The 21,633-nt window shown below is 32.6% G+C and overlaps 1 protein-coding gene and 2 pseudogenes across 4 annotated transcripts in view; 2 read left to right on the forward strand and 1 right to left on the reverse strand.

Annotated features, from left to right (window-relative positions):
* The window catches only part of ZMYM4 (zinc finger MYM-type containing 4), a 144,916-nt gene that overhangs the window by 16,559 nt on the left and 106,724 nt on the right, over positions 1-21,633 (forward strand). The window contains exon 2 of one of the 4 annotated variants that reach the window (XM_023529353.1): positions 2,380-2,441. The exons of the other annotated variants lie outside the window; for them this stretch is intronic. The gene's annotated coding sequence lies outside the window, so the exon portion shown is untranslated. The remainder of the gene's footprint in view (positions 1-2,379; positions 2,442-21,633) is intronic. 4 annotated transcript variants of the gene reach the window in all.
* LOC105290646 lies at positions 1,781-21,632 on the forward strand (annotated as a pseudogene).
* Positions 16,798-16,916, reverse strand: LOC111738334 (annotated as a pseudogene).

Below are 21,633 nucleotides of genomic sequence, written 5' to 3' on the forward strand. Positions count from 1 at the left end.
TTCATATGGAAATTTAGAAGAGGTGCTTGCCATTACCATAATTACTTATTACTGTTCTGGAAATTCTAGGCAATATAGTTAGATGAGGGAAAAAAATTAGAGGTGCATATTATGGAGAGTTGGGGAACAAAATTATTAATTTCAATGATAGTTATCTGTAAATCTCAAGAGAACCAATAGAAAATAATTTAGAGCTAAGAAGTAAAAATGTAAAAATGAAAACAATCTGGAGTAAAAGAAAATGTATTAAGATTATAACAGGGATTAAAAAATGTCTAGTTACAACATAAAAATATTTTTAAAAAATTCCACAAAACCCAATAATTCGACTAGAATTGGAAAATATATTTTAAAAAGAGATTAATCCACAAAGTAATCAAAAATTAAAACTCCCTAGAATAAGCCTAATAAATAATGTGAATCTTTATTTATTTATTGAAGAAATGATTTACATTCCCACCCTTCCACCCCGCTCCATTCTGGTAACCACTAGTCCATTGTCCATATCCAGAAATAAAGTGAATCTTAAAGAAAAAGATAAAACTTTAAGGATATGATAATAAAATAATGGTTAAAACAACTAATTTTTATTGAGCATTGTTTTAAGCACAAGTCTTAAGTCCTCAAAATGACCTTGTAATATAGTGTTATGCCTGAGGATAACAGGAAAAGTACCTTGTCAAGGTTATTTAGTTGGCTGGAATGAGGAAGAATGGGATTAGAACCTATTCAGGCTATGTAAATGAGAATCTGTAACCACTATGCTTTGCTGACTCTTGGAAAAAAAATAGACCAATATACAGTGTTCCTGCGTGGGAAAACCCAATGTTATAAAAATATGTGTCCCATTAAAATATTATTTCTGTCAGTATCACAATGGAATTTTGTTTTTCTTTTTGATGATGAGGAGGGGAGAATTTGAGAAAACAGTGATCAGGTTCATTAGGAATTATAAATATTTGAAAGATAGCCAAAACAGTTTTGAATTAGAAGAATGGAGAGTCTAGGAGTAGGTGGGTACCTTGTTGTGCAGGATCTTTAAGTAATACTGGTATAAGAATACTCAGACAAATAAACAGATTCATGTCTGTATATAAGAATATAGTTGTAAATTGTTCATTAAATGGTGTTTGGGCACTCTGCTGGTCATTTTGGCAAAAGATAAAATATCTTTTTCTTACTCTAGATGCCAAAACAAATTCTAGAAGGATTGAGTACATAAATATAAGAAAATTAAAGTATCAAAATCCCCAAAGAAAACATAGGTAAATATTAGATCTTGGTATGAGGAATGCTTTTCTAAACATAACCAAAAAAATGTAATGTAATTCAAAGGAATGATAGATGTGACTACATTGAAAAAATACCACATTTTTTAAAAGGAAAAGGTGAAATACCTGCCAAAAAGGTTATTTTCAAAAGAATGGAGTACTGGACAAATAAAAGCAGATAACCATTTTAGGAGTCATCTTAGAATTCCTTAGTGCTCCACATCTCTCATTTCCATCCAGTCACCATTCCTGCTTTCATTCAAATGTTTGTCTAGTTTATACAGGGAACCATTGTAGGGTACAGTAATGAATAAAATGGAGAAAATCTCTGTTCCTATGGAGTTTACATTCTAGTGATGGGAGAGATAAATGCTAATCAAATAACAGAGGATTTAAAATGGAGCATTTCTGAAGAGAGAAAAAGATACAGTATTCTATGGTGGAAAGGGCATTGTGATTTTAAATAGTGATATTTAAGCAAAAATCTGAAGGCAGTGAGAAAGTGAGCTATGTCATCATCTGAGAATAAGGATTTTCCAGGTAGAGGGAACAACAAGGGCAAAGGCTGTGAGGCAGGAGAGTGCTGTGAATGTTTTAGGAACAGTAAAGAGGTGATAGTGAGTAGCAGGAGATGAAGTCAGGGAGATAACTGTCTAGGTTGTGTACGAGCATTTAAGTCGAGATAATTTTTTGTCGTGGTGGCTGTTGTATATACATTGTTGGATGTTTCACAGCATCCCTGGCCTCTGCCCACTAGATGCCAGTAGATTTCCCCAGTTGTGATAACCAAAAATGCCTCCAGACATGCCCAATTTTCTAGACTTGAAGAGCAAAATTGCCCCTTGTTGAAAAGCACTGCACTCTTAAATGACTGTCCCTTTGGAGAGTATTGGAGGAAGATTTATGGTGTGTACTTGTGGTAATGGTGCACAGTCCATTAAGGGGGCTCAGTCTCTGCCTAATCAAGAGGCTAAGGGTCTGTGAATTTGAAGTGTGGAAACTGGGCAAATCTACATGACTACTGTGATGACTCAAGTCGATTTTTGGCCACCAGATTTAGGTGTTTTTCTGTGATATAGTTTAAATTGCCCGTATATTTCATTCCTAGGGACATCGTGATCAATTAGCCACTGCCAAAGATCTCTGCGGGCCAAAGCATTCTGATTACCGGTATGTCCCTGCTGCCCTTATCTTTGGGGTCAAGTGCTGCCACTTGACCTCTGCCACTTTGGGATCCCATCATCAGTGAAATTAGGGAGCCTGTCTCAGTGGTGACATTCCCCATAGTCATACCTGACCTACAAAAGAAAGCAGCCACATAGTTTTTTTATGTTGTACCTCACTAATACAGTGTCTCCTGAGCTTTCTTAGGGAATATAGTTGGGTAGTAGGTGTACAGGTTGCAGAGGATAAATCCACTCCACAATGTTCCTGTCTCCCCCTAAGCCTCTGGATTTTTTCTTCCACATGCCAGTGAAATTTAGTATCTCAGCCTTATTAAACCTTAATATTCATTTTTCATGTTAGTGTAGTTTTCGTTTGTATTTGCCTGAGTGTAAGTTTCAGTAAACAAGTAAGCTATTGTAGCCACTCTCAGCTGCACAGGCTAACACATTAAATTCAGAATCTGTAGTGAGCTCACCTATATTAGTGAATTTTAGCCTCCTGTTCTAATACCCTTAGCATCTATTTTTACACATATTCCCCAGGTTTTTGCCTTTTTATATTAGAAAAATTCTGGCATTTTTCAGTTTGTGAGCTGTTTCCTCTTGGGTGATAGTTGTACCTGTCCCTTTATAACATGCTGAGATATGAACCTAGTTATTGGTCTGGTGGCAGCAGGTTGGTTGGTTGTGGTTAGTCATGAGGAGAATGAACATCCTTCTGTAGGTCATTTGCTACACATAAGAATATCACAGGATTTTCAAGCAAAGGAAGGCTGGCTACTCTCCTTAGATACAGGAAGATAAGTTAGTTCCATTGGAGGTTTGAAATTAACCCTTTCATTCTGGTTCAACCACATATCCCCATTCTAAGTTTGAGTCTCATTTTTTCTCCAGTCATTGCCCTTAACTTTTCACATGAGAAACTTGGCTAGACTATGAAATCACCTGATGATGTAATTCACATGTTTGTCCAGTTAGATTTTGCGTTTGATTTTCAACAATAACAACCTGCAGTTACAAGCATTAAGGTTTTTTTTTTTTTTTAATACTGTCATGAAAGTGCTGTTTCTTAGACTGTGATTTGATCTGAGAGTTGATGGACCTGAACTTGTTTTCTTCTGTAACTGCTCAAGGGCACTTAGAAAATCCATCTCACGTAATAGACCTTACAGTCATCATTACTTCCGTAACAGTCAAGTGCAACAGCCATTTGGTTTCCCAAGGCACTCGCTTAAGTTGGCACTTCATCACAATCAACCACAGGTGATAGCTTGATTAACTCTGATGTCACTGCATGCCAGGGATTACTAGCATCCTATTTCCTGCTTGAGCCCTGTGCTTAAGGCCAAGGATACTACCAAGCCAATCTTCAAAACTCATCTTTGTGGATCTATCTGTTGTGACCACTGCCAGTACCAGTCCTTTATTAGTCAGAGGTCAGAAACCTCAGAGTAGTTTGAATAAAGTTTAATGTAAAGAATTCTTAACTAGCAACACAGAATTAACCCTAAGGGGGAAAGAGAACTTTAAAGTATGCAGAATAGGTAGAGGGAGCAACCACTAGGGCTGAGGCAGATGAGCAGGAATGGAACACATTTGAAAGATACCCCATCTCTCAGCTTAAAAGCTGAGATTCAGTTCTTGGTAAGTGTATGTTCCACTGGATGCTGGGAAGTTTGAGGTGCTGCAGAATTTTGGTGGCAAGCAAAAAACTTCCCTCTGGGGTGCTGACAAAAGTCTCTAGGAAGCCTCTTGTTGAATCTGGCTAAGAAGCCAGCTGGGGCACTGGCATAATTCTCTGAGAAGCCTACCACCGTCTGAGATGCTGACAAAATTTGGTAGGAAACCATTCATGGGGTTGTGTTTTCCCAAGGTACTTGATCAGAACCAAGCATGTGTCACTAGAGATTTGGTGAGAAGTTGGCACCTGGATAGAGAGTCATTGGGTGCCTTGCATGCCAGGAGCCTCCACTGAAGCAGGCAGTTTAGAGCACAGTCTAATGGGAAGAGAACCCCCTTTCTTCTGTGCTACTCCTTCAGTGACATCTGCTGACGTAGGTTAATGTCGTGCTGGCTGGCAAAGGAGAAATGTGTATAGGTGCCAGCTCTATTATCACAAAGGCAGCGAATAATTGCTTTGGAGTTGAGAGGCAATACGTTTATAATTGGTACACGCAGATATTTACATTTCTTCTACTCTTCATTCCTTTGGGTAGACCCTGATTTCCATGGAGTGTCATCTTACTTCTTTCCCAAGGACTTAACTTTAATGCTTGTGCTGGTATGCTGCTGCTGCTGAATTCTTCCAGCTTGGTACATCTGAAAAATTCGTCATTTTGTTTTTTTAAAAAATAGTGGTAAAATACACAAAACATAAAATTTACCGTCTTACCCATTTTTAAGTATACAGTTCAGTGGTATTAAGTGCATTTATAGTGTGCAACTATCACCACCATACATGTGCATAGCTCTTTTATCTTGTAAAACAAACTCTACACCTATTAAACAATAATTCTCCATTCTTCTTTACCCCCAAACTTTGGCAACTACCATTCTACTTTCTGTCTCTATTTCTCTTAGTATAATGTCCTCAGGTTTCATCTATGTTGTACCATATGTCAAAATTTCTTTTAATGACTGAATAATATTCCATTGTATATTGTATGTTGATTTTTTTATCCTGCTACTTTGTTGAATTAATTTATTCTAGCAGGTTTTTTTTTTTTGGCGGGATGTATAGGGTTTTTCGTATTTGAGATCATATCTGCAAACAAAATTTTATTTCTTCCTTTCCAATTTGGATACCTTTGTTGTAGGATTTTCATAGATTCTCTTTCATGTTTAGATAGTCCCTTCTATTGTTAGTTTGCTGAGAGTTTTTTTTAACATGAGTTAAGTTTTATCAGTTGCTTTTTTTGCATATATTGTGAAGATCATATAGAGTGTTCTTTTTCAGACTATTCATGTTTTTTGAATGTTAGCAGTAAGCTCCATATGATTATGATGGATTATACTTTTTACATGTTCCTGGATTAAGTTTATAATGTTTTGATAAGTATTTTTATATCTATGTTTCATGTGCAGTATTGATTAGAAGTTTTATTTTCTTTGTCTGGTTTTGGTGTCCGGGTAATGCTGGCCTTAGAAATTAAGTTTGTAAATATTTCTTCCTATTAATTTCTTAATAAGGTTGGGAAAGATTACTATTATATTTTTTCTGGTAAACCCATCTGGGCCTTTAATTTTCTTTGAGAGGTTCAATTAATCATTTGAGTTTTAAAATAGATAACAGGAATTTTATTTTATTTTTATTCTTGGTAGTTTATGTCTTTTGAGGCATTCATCCATGTAACCTTAAGTAGTTGAATTTATTGGCCAAATTATCTATAATCTCTTATCCTTTTAATGTCTGTAGATTTGTAGTTGTGTCCTTTCTTTGATTCCTGATATTGTCAGTTTGTGTCTTTATTTTTTCTTTGATCAGTCTAGCTAGAAGTTTTTCAATTATATTGATATTTCGAAAGAATCAACTTTGATTTCACTGAATTTTTAATTGTTTTCCATTTTTTGCTTTTTATCATATCTTTATTTATTTCCTTCTCATTCCTTTTGGGATTACTTTGCTCTCTTTTCTTAGCTTTTTGATTTGACACCGTTTTAAAAAATACAGATGTTTAAAGCTATCGACATCTGTAAGTACTGCTTTTAATGCATCCCAAAACTCTTGGTAAGTTTTGTTTTCATTATTATTTAGTTCAAAATAATTTCTTCTTCTGATTTTTTTTTTTTTACTTTGATACATGGTTTTTTTAGAAACATGTTTAGTGTACAAATTTTAACGTTGTTAGTGATATCTAGTTTAATACTCCTGAGGTTAGTGAATATATTCTCTAATTTCAATTATTTTATTTTTATCGATGCTTTTTTATGACTCAGCATGAGGAATATCTTTGTGCTTGATCTGTGTACACTTAAAAGGACTACATACTACATTTACTTGGTGTTTTTATATATAACACTTAGGTTAGTTTATTGGTAGGGTTGTTAAGATTTTGTCTTCCCTTTTTTTTTGTCTCGTTCTAAAATTACTGACAAGTTATAAATGTACATAATTGGGGATTCTGTTTATCACTTTAGTTCTGGTTTTTGCTTCAAGTGTTTTGAAGTTGTGTTAATTAGTTGTTATACATTTAGAATTATCTTGTTGATCATTATTAAATGACTATTTTTGTAATACTTCTCTTTAAATCTACTTTCTCTGACATTAATATTGTTATATCAGGTTTGTTATGCTTAGTATTTGAATGGTTTTGTGTTCCTCTCCCCTCTTTTACTTTCAGTGAATCCGTGTCTCTATATTTAACATGTGTTTATTGTAATACCGTGTAGTTGGGTCTTGCCTTTTTTTCTCCTAATGTGGTACTTTTTAATTGTTGTGCTTGTTCCATTTAGATAAAATGTAATTACTTATACCATTTGGTTTATGTCTTCCGTCTTGGTATTTGTGTGTTTTTTTTCTCCCCAATTACAATTGATGTTCAATATTATATTAGTTTCAGGTTGTGTTTATGCTCTCATTTCACCTTTCCATTTTGAGTGTTTACATGGACTTCTTTGTGTGATATATTCTTTAGAGGTTGCCCTAGAGATTACAACATGCATTTTTAAGTTATTGCCTTTAAAGTTATATCATTTGTCATCTTTTACAACAGTATTTCATTTATCTTCCTTCCCTTCACCCTGTTTTAGACCTTTGTCTTACATTTTACTTCTATGTGTGCTTATATATTTCTTAGTATTGGTGTGGTTTCATGGATTCTTAAATCAGTGTATTATGATCCATTGTTGCCATTATTTACTTTGATGCTCAAATTATCCCAATTCAACCCATGACATTTCCTTCACATTAGTTTTTTTTTTTTAAATTATCAATGTGTTTGTTAGTCCTTTTTCCATAAGATGTTCCCGATATGCTCTCTTAAAATCTTTAATATAATCATGTTACTTCTCTACATGAAATTCTCAATGGCTTTCTGTTAATCATATGATAAAAGTCATTCAAGGCTGGGAATACATGACTCTAATTATATGTTTAGTTTTCTCTCTCATCTCCCTTAAATCTATCCCCCATTTCTTCTGTCATAGACCTCTTTCAGTTTCTCTGTGTGCTTTTGCTCTCCTTAAAACTCCCTGTAGTAAGTGCTCTTTCAGTCTTCTCATCTAAAAGATTCCTTTTTAATTTTTAGTGTAGGTTAAATTCCTGTTAATTTAAATATCATAGCATTTTTTTCCTTCTTCACGACAACATTCCTCTAACTTTGTAGTTCTTTGTTTCTTACCTTTATTCTCTGCTGGACTATGAAGGAAGTTTGTTTTATTTCTTGCTCTATTTTAACATTGTTACCAGCATCTGTAGTAGGCAAATGTTCAATAAATATTTGTTGGTGAGTAACCAAAGTGGACTCAATAAGTTATCACTTCAGGTGAAATTTAGATAATAATGGTTGTTTTATTCTCTCCCTTTATGTTGTGGTTGTCTTTACAAATCCATATTAAATCTCATACGATGTAAAAGAGCTCAAGGGCAGAAGAATGTTCTGTATTTATAAATAGTTATTTGTTTAGATTGTTACCAATTTTGTTGCTTTTTCTTCATTTTTGATATTCTAAATTTCCTCTCGATATTTTACTTTATATATAAAGAACCTTAAAAATTCTCTTTCTAGAACAGGTCCACAGACAGTGAATGCTTCTAGTTCTCCACATCAGAGAGTATCTTTATTTTTTACCTTTATTTGTAAAGGGTATTTTCATTGTATGTAGATTTAGGAATTGACAGTTCTTTTCTTTCAGCACTTTAAAGATGTTTTTCCACTTTTCTTTTGGCATCCAAGATTTCTGATGAGAAATCTGCAATGAAAAGTAGTGCATCATTTTCTCTAGCTGTTTTAAAGTTTTTTTTTCCTGTCTTTAGTTTTCAGCAGTTTGATTATGAGTGTCTTGGTGTGGATATCTTTAGATTTATCCTGTTTGGGGTTTGCTTATCTTGAATCTGAAGATGTATGTCTTTTTTCAGATTTGAGGAGTTTACAGCCGTTATTTCTTCAAGTATATTTTTGCGTTACAGTTTTTCTCTCCTAGGATTCTGATCACATCAATGTTATACCTTCTAATGTCTCAGGTTTCTGAGGCTTTGTTCTGTCCGCCCCCCCCCCCGCCATTTTTTTTCTCTCATTCAGATTAGGTAGTTTCTATTAATTGATTTTCACGACTCTTTTATCTCCATCTCTGTTTTGCTTTTGAGCCCATGACTGAAGGTTTGTTTTAGTTTTATTCATAATGTATTTGTTTTTATTGTGGCAAAATATACATAACAGAAAATTTACCATTTTAACCATTTTTAAGTGTACGATTAATTGGCATTAATAACTTTCACATTATATAACCACTGACTATCTCCAGAACTATTATTCCATCATCCCAGACTAAAACTCTGTACTCATTAAATAACTACTCAATACCCCTATCCCCCAGCCCCTGGTAACCATTTAATGAGTTTTTATTTTGGTTTTTTACTTTTTCAGTTCTAAAATTTCTATCTGGTTCTTCATTATATTTTCTTCTAATTCTTTGTTGACTTTTTGTCTTTTAATTTAAAAAGCATCTGTCCTTAGTTGTTGCAGAGTGTGAAACCATCTCTGTTTTCTCTCAGTGTATTTGTACCATCGTAGTACATTAAAATCTACCTTACTCTTTTTATTGTGATAAAATATACATAACATAAACTTTGCCATATAAATTCATAGTTTAGTGGCATTAAGTGCAAAAATCACCACCATCCATCCCCAGAACTTTCTACATTATTCTTTGTAACAAAGTCTGCATAGAATTTCATAATATGTTTATTAATACATCTTTTAATCATTTCCCCTAGAGGGACTTTCATGTTATTTTTTTATTGGTGAACAAACATGGCAACAAGTGTCTATTTTACATGTTTTAAAGGTAAGCTTTTGTCTCTTATTTTTGTTCCCAGGAACCGTTCTACTAGAGGTTAAGAGATTTGTAAAGGATGTGTGAATGAGTGTTGGCATGGATAATAGCCTTTACTGTATTATCAATTGTTGCCATTTCTTTTAAAAGATGTTATATTAAAGTGTATATATTTTAAATGTGTATATAATATAACTTATTAGGGCTTAAAATTTTATATTCTCACCAAAGTGACACATGATTATTTAAAATTTTTGAATATTACAGAACTGTAATTGAAATTTTATATATATGTCAATTCTTACATAAATACAGATATATAAGTATATAATTAATATATATTCTTGGTTTAAAGAGTTATGTTTCTGAGCTGTGTGGGTCTTTTCAAAAAATGAACAGCTGACTTTAATTTTAAAACATTTACAGACATTTCATCAATTAAAAGTTTTAGAATAAAATAATATTGAATGTCAACTCTAATTGAAAGTTAAAAATTAAAAACAACAAAAACGTTTTAGATGTGTGATTGCATCTAGTTTCTATAGCAAGGAAAGCAATTTACTAAATTACTTTCTAGCGTATAACGTGGTCATAACTCATTTGTATATATAGTCTTTTCCTGACATTTAGAAAGAGATAGTGTATATGCATTCAGTAAAATGTTCATTCAAAAAGACAAATAACTTGTTTTGTGTAAGGTGAATGATCCAGAAATGCTAAGTTTTCGTACTTGTTAGATATATTTTGTTGGTTTCCTTTTTGCTGGTCTGTCAGATTATCTGGGATTAATATACTGTGACACTATAAATTAGATTTGAGAATTAAGAATTATGAAAATTTAGTTAAAAATGATTTAATAGTGACAATTTATGATTAATCCTTTTGGTCTCTACTTATATTATTTTGTTTAATGTATTAAATGTTACACAAAAGTATAATTCATATAGTCTTGTTACCATACATTAATTGTGGTTTTGGGAAAAAAAAACACAAAGAACTTAGATTTTGGTAATGTCTTTTATGATAGAGGTTGTTAATGGGATATCAATAAAGGAGTCAATATTTTAATTACAATTAAGACTGAAATGCCTGGGCTTGCTTTTAAGTTGTTTTTCTTTAAATAGAAGTGCTTGATGATATCTGGTTAATTTTATAAGATATTCTCTCAAGATTATTAAAAATATTTAAATTTTATTTTCTCTCTAATATAAGAATCATTTTAGGATGATGGCTTCACAGTGCATGACAGCCATTATTGGGCCTTGATGAATACAATGACTACCATTAGAGTTTGGTACCATTGTCTAGGGGACAGTATTGTACCCAGACTTGATTTTGTGCCATTAGTGCAAATGCTAACACAGTAAAAATACAAATAATGTCTTTGTATTATTACTGTAAAAATAGTTTTGAAAATTGTATAATTGTATTAACCAATATTACCTTAATAAACTTAATTAAAAAAAAATAGTTTTGACTTTGGAGACTCTTGAAAGGGTCATGAGACCCATAAGGGTTTAAGAAGCACACAAAGAGAACCACTACTTCTGGGCTTTTGTTCTTTTTCAAAGGTTTCTTATATGGCTGCAGATGTTTGCAGGCTGAGTAACTTTTGCCTTCTGTCTTCATTTCACAGATACTTCGAAACTAGACATTAGTTGGCTCTTCAGTTTTCTTGTTAATATATGATTTAGGAAATTTTTTTGGATTTTTACTTTTTTATGTTGTGGCAATATGCCCCTTGATTTAAGTCAGGGATCTGAAGTTTTAATTTTTACCTTAAATAATTGAAGAAATCTTTTATTTGTTTTAAGTTTTATAATTTACAAGTTCATATTTGCTATAGACTTTAGGGAGCACTGAACATATTTTCCTTGAGGAACATCATAGATTTTATTATAAAGGTTCTTGGTTTTTCAAATTAGTAACCAAATTTATACATCATTTTGGAATAAAAGACTTGGTGGGAAAAAAAGACTTAGTGAAAAAAGTGTAGTTTAATAATTCTACACATATTGTAAATAATCATCTGAATGTATATTTTCCTTTTACTTTCCATTTAAGGAGGAATATAGCATTCTACACATTCAGATTGTAAGGGAGACATTATCTACCTATTCAAAAATGACTTTTTTTTCCTTTTTAATTCTGGATAGCTTAATTCTTTCCTTAGCTGTTGTGAAAAGAAGTCATAAAAGAAGTCATTTTAGGTCATAGCTTCACAATTGAATCTGATTTTTGTTTGAAGCTGTTTCTCAGTGTGACTGAGAATCCATACTTTATATTTGATGATAAATTTTGACTGTATTATATTTATTAGGTTTTTGTAGCTATCTGAACAGATTTTTTTCCCGTTAAAGTATATAATGTGAATTTAACATTTAACACTTAAGTGATATGTTCTGTGAAACATTCTCTTTAATAATATGTTTCTAATGGCTTGTTCAGTATATTTCTGAACTTAAAATTAAGTTGCTTCATTTTATAGAATTATGGATTTGTAAAATCCAACTTAACTGTTTCTAGTTAGAACTTTGGTTTTTATTCTACATAGCATTTTAAAAATACTAACAAAGTTTTCTGACAGCACGCAAAATATGAATTAGAAACGCTAAGTATACCAACAATAAGTTAGTAGCCAGGCTTCTTTTGATGGAGAAATCAAGCCTATTTAATTTTTTGTTCATGTCAAAATAATTTCAGTAGAAATAATTATTATGTTTAATTAACTGTACTTAAATTTAAAAAATGAATAAAAATGTGAAAATAAGATGGATTTGATTACATTTTAAAGGAATGTTAGTGTCTTAAAAAGTCGTTTAGGAAAAAAGCTCCTATAAAGAGAGAATGAGATCTACTTTTATAGTGTCTTTGTTAAGTTTTCAGTCTCCATTACATCAATTTGAGTTCTTAATTTATGCCTAGCTTGAAGTGAGTTGTGAGCATCAAGTTTGAGAGTTTGTAGAGAACTTTTTAGAATTTTGTAGACCAACTTTATTTTGAGATTCCAACGAGTTAAGTAAGGTCTGTTAGTGAATTAGTAACAGAGCCGTTACTAAAGTATAACCATGTTGATGTTAACAGTCATATTTGACAGCAGATATTTTTCACATAATGGTTTTCTTTTTACATTCAGTCTTCACTTTGCAGGCTTCTGATATGTTTGAGGTCATTTGCCACAGTTTAGTTAAATAACACACCAAATAACACACCAACAACAAAGTTCAGATGTCATTTACCATGGTATGTTAACTGTAATTGTGTACCGTATAAACTTTGATGCTAGCTCTTCAGTTCACAGATTACTACATAGTTAGAGATATCTATCGTGATCAGTGACCAGTTAGCGTTACTTCTCTCAAAGTCTTGAGATTGATCACTGTGCATCTGTTATGCATTTCTTGCACAGATAGCAAAATGTGTAGTTGTGTTACCTCCTTATCTCCAAGTGTAAATCCATGTGACTAAACTGGATAATCAAAGGAGAGAGTTGACCAACGAAGGTCAAAGTACAGAAAAGAAATGACAAGTGGTAACATTAGATATGAAGAATTGGATGTCAGAAGATTTGAAAATAGCCACATAAATGAAGACATAGAACAAGAGCTAGGCCTGCCTAAATGAAGTTATGAACTGTATTGAAAAAGTCAGATGAATATAAAAAATAGGATACTGAAGTGGTCATAAAGGGGGAGAATATAGATAAGAACCCCGAGGAACTTAGTAAAGGTGAATTTATCAATATAAATGAGGAAAGTGGATGTGACAAAAAGGATGTGTTAAAAGAAACGACTCACAGCAAGAATTTCACAGTAAAGAAACTTTTAGAAATAGATTAAAAGGGTAAAGGGTAAAATGTTTGGAAGCTGAACCAAAGTTGGAAAGGATTATGACAGTTTTAAAGGTGTAGAAAAGATGCTTTTTCTGTATCATAAGTTGTATAAGGAAAAGAAGGCAAGTACTGTCTACTCTTAAGTTCATTTTTTTATAATGAAATAAAACACTGATTCTCAGTTTCTTATTTTTAAATTATAAAATTGTAAATATTACACAGTATTTTCCATTTCCCTATATATTTATAGCTGACAAAGAATTTTAAATGGTTTTAAATATTTTGACAAAGTATGGCAAAGTTTAAACTTTGACAAAGTTTAAAGATAGAACAATTGTAATTTTTTCTCTTTGATTATTAAGATTGCTTTGCTCCGTCGCTTTCAACTCGCAGGGTCGTTTTTATGGTCCTGCACTACAGTGCAAAGTGAGACTTGCCTGTATAAAAATGTTTTTTTTTCTTCCCATAACAACTTTTATATTTTGTAACTTGATAAAATGATTATAAAGATCATTAGTATGAATAGATTTGAAAGTATAAGTAGGGAATGTTTGAATGCAGAAGCAATAGGTAAAGACTAACATTACCATTGGGGTGAGGAAGAGGTTTGGACATTTAATTAGGAGTGCCCTGTTGAAAGCATAAGAACTATGAAGCTTCTGCGTAGTCTTTGAGATTCTTGCAAGTTTTAAAGTACACTCTAGGATGTTTTTAATATAAACAAGTTTTAAATTATTAACAAAACAGTAATTTTTTTAATTCAGCAAATATTTATTGACTTTCTATTATGTGTTGGGCATTGTAGGTGCTAGTTAGGCTTATAGCAATAAAGAACAAACAAAATCTCTCTAGTCTATGAAACATTTTAACCTGCCTCCCTGCTTTGAGACATGTAGAGTCTCGATAATTCTTTACAGATTCTTGACTTCATTAAGGTTCTGTTGAAAGAAACTAGATTGTTTTTAATTTTGTATATAACTCTATAGGCCTTTGTATAAGAACTTTATTTTTATTGATTTCTTTTTTAGACAGTCTTCAAAATGAGGTTAAAAATTTATGTTTGTATAACTCCATTTTTTTGTCAGCAGGTGGATTTACAAAAAGAATGGGATATTTTGTGGTACAGTTTCAGAAATGTGTATGGATACTTGATTCCTTGTAGCATCCCTAACTTTAGAGTAAAAATTTTATAGTTGCTATCATAGACACATCTGCTGTAATAGTGCTAGGAAAGACAGTTGTGAATTCTTCTTTGTTTAGGAAATTGGGCGTACGCGGGTTGTGTGAGATGGCATCATTATGGAATCGTTAACTTTAGCTCAGTCATGAAAACTGAGTAGGTAGGTGTTTACTGTTAAGATTGGAAAAGTGTGAGTACTGTGCACAGTGGTCCAGAGGCATGAAACTATCTGAAAGATTGGATGAGCTACAGGTTATTCATAATAGCGAGAACATTTACTTTGGGGATGGAGATGGGAACATGACATCAGGAAATGATGAAAAAGTATGAAGATAGGGCCAGATTTTGGAGAGTCAGAAGTTTGGGCTTTTTTCTGGGGAGCCTTTTTCAGAGCTCTGTGTGTGTGTGTGTCCGTCCATGTCCGTCCGTCCGTGTCCCCTCAACCTCTTATTACCTTTATTTCTTCACTTGTAAAATAGAGATGTTAACAGTACTTACTTGATGAGGTTTTATGGAGGTTAAATTGAATTAAGTCACATAAAGTGGTTGGAAAAAAGTGCCAGACACAGGGTGAGGTTTCTGCTAAGTGTTAGCCATTTATTATAATGGTTTGGGAACCAGTGCCTCAGGTCACCTAAAAAATTCCATAGTCAAACAGTTGATACAAATAAGTATCACAGATGGTTAATAACTATGTGGAAAGATTCTTATTCAAAATTTAAAATATAAAAACAATAAAATAAAACAACAAAATGGACATTTAACAATGAGATAACATTTTTTTGCCTACCAAATGAAGAAGATGAAAATAACTTAATCCCGACTGGTAGAGAAGTTCTCGAGAAACATGAATACAGAGTGTGTGTGTGTGTGTGTGTGTGTGTGTGTGTGTGTGTGTGTGGAATTTTTTTGGTAGGCAGTTTAGTAACATCAAACATTTAAGTGCCTGTGCCCTTTAATTACATGATTCCACTTCTAGGAATTGATCATACATACACACGTTACACACACATATACTTAAATATATAAGCCAACTTATATATACAAAGAAAACAACTATAATATTATATTTGGAAAAAAACTTGAAGCAACCTAAATGTCCATCAATATAATACAATAAAAGACTATGCAGTCACTAAAGAGTGAATTAGATCGCCATATAATGAGAAATTTCCTAAGTAAATTTAGATTTTTAAAAAAATATGAGATAATCTATAATCTATATTTATTTGTATCTTTGCTAGTCTGAGAAAATGTATCTCAATTTTAACTTGAGGTGAAATTGAATGTTTACTGCTTGTTTATGGTCTTTGATCATTTTCTATTGGGATGCTGCTTTTTAGTGGATTCTAAGACTGCTTTATAGGAAGGGTATTGTATTAACCACTGTTAATACAAACACTCCAGATTGTCTAAATTTTTCCAAATTTTATTTTTAATATGATCAAGTTTATTAAACTTTCTCATGAGGATTTGTTTTCTTTTTCAAGTTAAAAGACTTTCCTATTGTCTAGTGTTTTCACTTTTTCAATTTCTTTTTATTCTATTTGGAATTTATTTTGATGTCAAGTATAAGGTAGTAATCCAAAATTTTCTACTGGTTACTTACTGGTCATATTCTGATTTTTTTTCAAGTATGCTTTGGACTTTGTATTTTTTATTCCATTTCATTAATTGCCATGCCAGTATCATATATTTTAGTTATTATACCTTAGATATATGGTAGGGCATAGTTTTCTCCGTGTTACTGTGATTCAGTATTTTCTTGGATGTTATTTTTACCTTTATTCTTCCAAATGTCTTTGGTAAAGGTTTTGTCTTGTTTCCTCATACTCACCCCATCCTTCCCTATTTTGTGAGGAAATTGAGTTCTTCTAGTATTGATTTTTCTCTTTAGTAAGCATGGTATGTCACCTGTTTACCCTCTGAAAAGTTTTGTAATTGTTTTCCTGCTATTTCTTGTTTATTTTCAGAACTTTTTATGTTTAGTTGTATTGTGAATTGGATTATTTTTCTATTATATTTTAACTAATTATTACTGTTTCACAATTTTGTTGATTTCTTGAATGTTGAATTTTGTAAAGAGTCACTGTTGACATGTATTCTTATTCCTAATGCTTTTTTAGTCTTCTATCTTAGACTTTTCAAATAAACAAGTGTATTACCTATAAATGACAATTTTGTTTCCTTTTCACTAGTTTTACATTTTATATTTCATTTTTCTTATTGCATAGATTAGAACTTCCAAAACAAGGTAAAATAGTGGTAATGTTACCACTTTAATGGTAATTAAATGGTAAGTATTTTATCTTGTTTGCCAACTTCGATTGACAGATTATTTATTTATTTATTTATTGCCTACAGCACCTGGTGTTCCTGGGTGGTCTCCCATCCAAGTACTAACCAGGCCCAACCCTACTTAGCTTCTGAGATCAGACGAGATTCGGCTTGTTCAGGGAGGCATGGCCGTAGACCTTCAATTGATTATAAATGGACACTTGAACTTCGAGTTGAGAACAATTCTGATAATGTATCTGTACTTCGTAGGAGAGATTAGTGGCAGGTGATTAGTGGTGGAAGGAGAGACTTTATAGAAAGAGAGTATTAGGAACCAAGTATTTACTATCCTTACTTCATATTTCGTTATTTGGCTGATAATTTGGGAGAAATATTTTTTAAGATGTTAAATAATTACATCGTCCTATGTATTTGTTAAATGATCAAGTGGAAAACGCCTTATAAAATACTTTTGAAAACCACAGATGGTCAAATGGCACGATTATTTTTAAAAAACAGCTAAAAACATTACTTTGGAATATATTACTAAATTAAAAATGACTTCTTGTATTAAAAGAACAGAAATAGAAACCTACAACTGCTAGCATCATTTAGCATAATTTCCCACAATATTTTTGTAGTAAACAAATCCTTCAAAGGGGTTCTGTGGTCAAATACATTTGGAAAATGCTGAGTGAAACAAAGCAGTACAGATTTGTTAGTTTTGGATTTCTTAGTATTTAATAAATTAACAAGCATCGTTAATCACTGAAAAAAGATTTTTATTTCCTATATTTAATCGCAGAACTTTTTTCTCTTAGAACATTTCGCAGATTTTGCATAACAAATGAGAAATGTAAAATATGGCATTGGTTATTAAAAACATTGAGTGATAATGCAATACAACATGTCCTCAAACGATGTTATTTCATTCAACATACTTTAGTTATAATAATGAGATGCCTTAGGAACTTAGCTTGTTTATATCAGCCTATGGTAAAATTGGTGTCATTATATTTTGTTTTGCTTAAAATCGCAGAACCTATAGACGATGTTACATGAAGTTTTACTATACAATATGCTAGGGACTTTGGGTATCTCAGCATAGAAAAGATTTATTTAGACAACGAAACTGACACATATATGTTAAGTATGCCACAAGTAAATGTATAAATTAAGTGCTGCAGAGGAGTAATGAATTCTAAATGGGTTATCAGCAAAAGCCTCATTGAAAGAGCTATACTTTGAAGAAACAATGGGATTTCCATCAGGTAGACAATCCCAGTATGGAAAAAACAGTTTGAGAATGATATGATTAGAACTTTAGTGCAGGAGTCAGAAATGATTTTATTATATAGACATAGTGATTGTTTTCAGAACTTGAATCTTCTTCCTGCAATCTCCTTCAGTGGTTATTCTTTGGATAACTATGCCCTGTTCTAAACATGACTAATACTTAGATTTGAGAGTGAAAGGAAACACATTAACAATTACATGGAGATGATAGACATAAACTGCGATGCTTTTGGCTAACTTGAATATGTAGTCACCCTGTCTGTGAAGAGTGTCCTGCAGTATTTGGGCTATCATTAGTCATCAGTTTTATTTTAGAACTGGCCAGCTTTTCTCAGAGAATCCACATAGCCTTTCTGTTCTTTGATTTCTATATTCTTTCTCCTGCCGAGAATCTTTACATTTGCTTTCCTTTTCTTGAATCTTCTCCCCTACTTTTTCACCTGTTTTAATTCTAAGTCATCTTTCAGATTAATTTAAGGACAGTTCCTTTGCCTTTCTCAACCTACTGTATAGGTTAGCCCCCCTATGGAGAGTAGAGGATTCATCTAAAGCACTGAGATGAATTAGAAATAGAAATGATAGTTCTTACTGTTGATCAACTGAAGGGATTGGGGGGAACCCTAATTTTGAGAGCTCTTGTTTGACCTCCAGAGTGTTGGGGCTACCACTAAAATGAAAATGGCACCAGTGGCAAAAAGAGCAGGTTTTAGAGAAAAAGAAAATGAAGCATATTGGACAGTTTTCAGTTACTACTTATTCATTGAAAAATCCACCTTTAACTCCCCAAACTATAATTTTAGAGTGATTTGGTCTGTTATTTAGTTTTCATTGAATATTACAAAAACTCTCAAATTGGTACAGATATTAAAATTAGTTTGAGACTAATGTTTATGGTATTATTCATTCTATCAGATTCATCCAGGAAATTTGTGAAGTATTATCATACTTGTATGGAGGATATAAAAGGAAGTTAACTTTTTTAAAATAAGAATTATTGGTCCAGGATCTAATAAATTTCAAATTGTGATTTTTTTTTTCCTTGGGCAGGTGAGTATGTGGTATGTTTACTAATTCACAGTATATTCGGATATTTTTTCCCTTCAGGGTTAATGAACTGGAGTGTTTTGTTTTGTAAGTAAAAATGTATTTTATCTCCAGTGCATAATTTTTGAAATACAGGGGGCTGAGTCATTTGCCCAATGCTTTCCTTTTAAGCAGTGGACACATTTTACCAAGTGAAATGTAGTGAACCCTAATTTTTAAAACAAGGAAAGAGATCTTATGTTAGCGTAATAGTAATAGTCATTTATTATGTATTTATAGTTTACTAAGCACCATGCTAAGTTCTTTTCATTTACTCATTCTAACAATCCTTGGAAGTAGGTAGTACTCTATCTCTATTTTATTGCTGAGGAAATTTGAGGCTAGAAGTTACATAGCTGGTAAGTGGACAGAGGTGGGATTCAAATTTAAGCAATTTGAGACCGGAGCCCATGATCTTAACTAATGTTCTGTCATACCTCTTAAAATTATGTAACATTTACTTTTATAAATGCAAATATGCAACAGTACATGTTTTGAAATCAGTGGATGGAACCCATGAGACCATTTTGATAACTAAAATTGAACTTTTTTTTTGGTCTTAATTAGTATCTATATTTGTTTTTTTAAAGTTCTAGTTTTTGTATATTGAAAAAATTCTTGCCTATAAAGAATAGATATTATAAGTTTCAAATTATATCAAGCATCTTCTCCAATCACAGTGGTAAGAAACTAGAAATCAATTAGAAGAAAACTGAAAAACACAAATACATGGAGGCTAAATAATATAGTGCTGAACAATGAATGGGTTAACAAGATCAAGGAAGATAGCAAAGACAAATGAAAATGAAACAAATAAAACAAATGAAAATGAAAATACAACCACCCCAAATCTGTAGACACAGCCAAAGCAGTCCTAAAAGGGAAATTTATAGCAATACAAGCTTACCTCAAGAAATAAGAAAAAGCTCAAACAGTCTAACCTTATACCTGAAGAACTAGAAAAAGAACAAAGAGTTCCAAAGTGAGTAGAAGAAAGGAAATAATAAGGATCAGATTGGAAGTAAAGGAAATGGAGTCTTAAAAAACAAACAAAAGATCAATGAAACCAATAGCTTATTCTTTAAAAAGATAAACAAAATTGATAAACCTTTAAGCAGACTCATCAAGGACAAAAGAGAGAAGACCCAAATAAATAAAATCAGAAATCAGAGAAGTAACTGACACCTCAGCAAAACAAAGGATTATAAGAAAATACTATAACAATTATATGCCAACAAATTAGACAACCTGGAAGAAATGGATAAATTCCTAGAAATATATAATCTTCTAAGACTGAATCAAGAAGAAACAAAATCTGAAAAGACTGATAACTGCTAACGAAATCAAATCAATAATCAAAAAAACTCTCGATAAAAGTCCTGGAGTAGATGGCTTCATGAGTGAATTTTACCACACATTCAAAGAAGAATTAATGCCTAATTCTCAAACTGTTCCAAAAAATTGAAGAGGGAGGAAGGCTCCCAAGTTCATTTTATGAGGCCAATATTACCCTGATACCAAGAAAAGACAAAGACATTATAAAAAAAAAAAATTACAGGCCAACATTCCTGATGAAACATCCATTTATGATTAAAAAAACTCTGAGCAAAGTGAGAATTGAAGGAACATACCTCAACACGATGAGGGCCATATATTACAAACCAACAGCTAGCATCATACTCAACAGTGAAAAGCTAAAAGTGTTGTATTAAGAGCAAGACAAGGACACCCACTTTCACCACCTGTATTCAATAGTATTGGAAGTCCTAGCCACAGCAATCAGACAGAAAAACAAAAAGCATCCAAACTGGAAAGGAAGAAGTAAAACTTATTTGCAGATGACATGATACTATATGTAGAAAACCATAAAGATTCCACCAAAAAACTATTAGAACTGATAAATGAATTCAGTAAAGTAGGACACTAAATTAATATTCAGAAATCAGTTGCATTTTTGCACACCAATAATCAGCTATCAGAAACAAATTAAGAAAACAGTCCCATTCACAACTGTATCAAAAAAACAAACAAGCTCTTTTTCAGGCATCGTGAGCAGCAAAGTCTTTTGCGACACCCTCTACAAGGTGGTGTGGGAAGTCCTGCATGGGAACCAGTGCAAGTGCCGCAAGTTTTTGGAGACGGAACTGCAGATTAGCTTGAAGAACTGTGACCCTCAGAAGGACAAACACTTCTCGGGTGCCATCAGGCTTAAGTCCACTCCCCGCCCAAAGTTCTCTGTATGTGTTCTGGGGGACCAGCAGCACTGTGATGAGGCCAAGGCTGTGGATATTCCCCACATGGATATTGAGGCACTGATAAAACTCAACGAGAAAAACTAGTCAAGAAGCTGGCCAAGAAGTATGATGCCTTTTTGGCTTCAGAGTCTTTGATTAAGCAGATCCCATGAATCCTGGGCTCGGGCTTTGCTGACCCACAATGAGATCATGGTAGCTAAAGTCGATGAAGTGAAATCCACGATCAAGTTCCAGATGAAGAAGGTACTGTGTCTGGGTGTGGCTGTTGGCCATGTGAAGA

Source organism: Pteropus vampyrus, unplaced genomic scaffold (genome assembly GCF_000151845.1).
Source record: "Pteropus vampyrus isolate Shadow unplaced genomic scaffold, Pvam_2.0 Scaffold36, whole genome shotgun sequence".
NCBI lineage: Eukaryota > Metazoa > Chordata > Mammalia > Chiroptera > Pteropodidae > Pteropus > Pteropus vampyrus.